Genomic DNA, 3,168 nt, shown 5'->3' with positions numbered 1-3,168 from the left:
TGAAAGTGATAGTTTGAAACTACTAAATAATTCAAATTTTGAAATATAGGTCTTCCCGCCATTGTGCCCTTTTGAATTTTGGATATACAGAGTGGCACTTATGCCATTCTCTCCAAATTTAAATTCAAATTCAAATTCATATTGATAATTTTAATTTCAATTTCTATTTCAAATTGAAATTATGCTTTTGAAATTGTATTTCAAAACCTAAATTCTAGTTTTCAAATTTTGATTTCAAGTTAAACTTCAATCTCAATTTTGATTTTCATGATTGAATGGCAAATTTAGAGATTGAATTTCTAATTTTAAATGGAGAATGGCACTAGTGCCATTCCCCAAGGCCTCATAAGAAGTCCGTGAGAGTGGCACCAGTGCTCTTCCCGCCATTGTTCCCTTTGGATATTTAGAGTGGCAAGCTGTATGCCATTCTCTCCAATATTAAATTTAAATTCAAATTCATATTATTCTATTTGAAATTGTATTTCCGAAATGAAATTTATATTAGGACATTGCAATGGGAGAATGGCACTGGAGAATAGGAAAATGGAGAATGGCACTAGTGCCATTCTCCCAATGGAATGTCCTATTTTTTGGCTTTGTAATAGGAAAATGGAGAATGGCACTAGTGCCATTCTCCCAATGGAATGTCCCAATGGAATGTCCTAAACTTTTGGCTTTGTAATAGGAAAATGGAGACTGGCAGTAGTGCCATTCTCCCATTGGAAAATGGAGAATGGCACTAGTGCCATTCTCCCAATGGAATGTCCTAATTCAAAATTTTGGCTTCACAAATGTAGAAGGGCACCAATGCCATTCTCCCATTGGAATTAGTGGAGTGTCAATATATAGGTTTAGTGCCATTCTCCATTGTAATAGGAAAATGGAGAATGGCACTAGGAATAGGAAAATGGAGAATGGCACTAGTGCCATTCTCCCATTGGAAAATGGAGAATGGCACTAGTGCCATTCTCCCAATGGAATGTCCTAATTTTTTGGCTTTGTAATTGGAAAATGGAGACTGGCACTAGTGCCATTCTCCCAATGGAATGTCCTAATTCAAAATTTTGGCTTCACTGAGATCATCAAACTGACTTGTAGAATGGAATAGGGCACCACTCTCCTATGATCACTGGAATGCCCCTCCTAGAATAGTAGGCTAAGCATTTGTACAAGTGGAGAATGGCACTGGTGCCAATCTCTTATTAGGCCCTAAGAAATGGCATTGACAAGCCTAAACTCACATGTGCAGAGATCATATGGAATTGTGCCAATCTCTGTGGAGAATGCCACCAGTGGAGAATGGCAGTGGTGCCAATCTCATACCATGACCTAAAAACATGCAAAAGGAATCCTAAACTCACATGTGCATTCTTCTATGTAGTGGTGCCAATCTCATACCATGACCTGAAAACATGCACAAGGAATCCTAAACTCACATGTGCATTGGCACTTTTGCCATTATCCTAGTACCATTGTCCGCTAGTGGTAATGTGCATTCTTCTATGTAGTGATCATTGTCTCCGCTATGTAGGGATCATATGGAAATGTGTCAATCTCTGTGGAGAATGCCACCAGTGGAGAATGATAGTGGTGCCAATCTCATAACATGACCTGCAAACATGCACAAGGAATCCTAAACTCACATGTGCATTCTTCTATGTAGTGATCACTGTCTCCGTTGTGCAGAGATCATATGGAATTGTGTCAATCTCTTATTAGGCCTTGGAATGTCAATATATAGGTTTAGTTTGTCTAGACAACCACTAGTGGAGAATCGCAGTGATACCAAACTCATGGTGGCACCTACATAATGATGCTGAGATCATCAGACCCACATGTGGATTGAAATCAGACACCACTCTCCTATGATCACTGGAATACCCCTCCTAGAATAGTAGGGTAAACATTTGTACAAGTGAAGAATGGCACTGGTGCCAATCTCTTATTAGGCCCTAAGAAATGTCATTGAGAAGCCTAAACTCACATGTGCAGAGATCATATGGAATTGTGCCAATCTCTGTGGAGAATGCCACCAGTGGAGAATGGTAGTGGTGTCAATCTCATACCATGACCTGAAAAACATGCATAAGGAATCCCAAACTCACATGTGCATTGGCACTTTTGCCATTATCCTACTGCCATTCTCCGCTATTGGTAATGTGCATTCTTCTATGTAGTGATCACTCTCTCCGCTGTGTAGGGATCATATGGATTTGTGTCAATCTCTGTGGAGGATGCCACCAAAGGAGAATGGCAGTGGTGCCAATCTCATACGATGACCTGAAAACATGCACAAGGAATCCTAAACTCACATGTGTATTGGCACTTTTGCCATTATCCTACTGCCATTCTCCGCTAGTGGTAATGGCATTCTTCAATGTAGTGGAATGTCAATCTATAGGTTCAGTTTGTCTAGATTACCACTAGCGGAGAATGGCAGTGATGCCAATCTCATGCTTGCAACTACACTTGTGGAATGGAATAGGACACCACTCTCCTATGATCACTGGAATACCCCTCCTAGAATAGTAGGGTAAACATTTGTACAAGTGGAGAATGGCAGTGGTGCCAATCTCTTATTAGGCCCTAAGAAATGGCATTGAGAAGCCTAAACTCACATGTGCATTCTTCTATGTAGTGATCACTGTCTCCGCTATGCAGAGATCATATGTGGAATGGAAGGTAATAGGACACCACTCTCCTTCTATGTATTGATCACTGTCTCCGCTGTGCAGAGATCATATGGAGAATGGAAGGTAATGTGCATTCTTCTATGTAGTGATCACTCTCTCCGCTGTGTAGGGATCATATGTGGATCATCAAACTCACATGTGGAATGGAATAGGACACCGCTCTCCTATGATCACTGGAATACCCCTCCTAGAATAGTAGGGTAAACATTTGTACAAGTGGAGAATGGTAGTGGTGCCAATCTCTTATTAGGCCCTAAGAAATGGCATTGAGAAGCCTAAATTCACATGTGCAGAGATCACATGGAATTGTGTCAATCTTTGTGGAGAATGCCAACAATGGAGAATGGCAGTGCTGCCAATCTCACATAAGGATTGGCACTTTCGCCATAAGTTTTTTTGTTAATGCGTGTCTTCCCCCACTTGCATATAGAGAAAACAATGATTGCGTCCACATTACCACTAGCGGAGAATGGCA

Source organism: Dipteris shenzhenensis, chromosome 19 (genome assembly GCF_047967505.1).
Source record: "Dipteris shenzhenensis isolate YYH24624 ecotype China chromosome 19, Dip_SZ_1.0, whole genome shotgun sequence".
NCBI lineage: Eukaryota > Viridiplantae > Streptophyta > Polypodiopsida > Gleicheniales > Dipteridaceae > Dipteris > Dipteris shenzhenensis.
Note: the sequence above shows the minus strand (reverse complement) of the source record.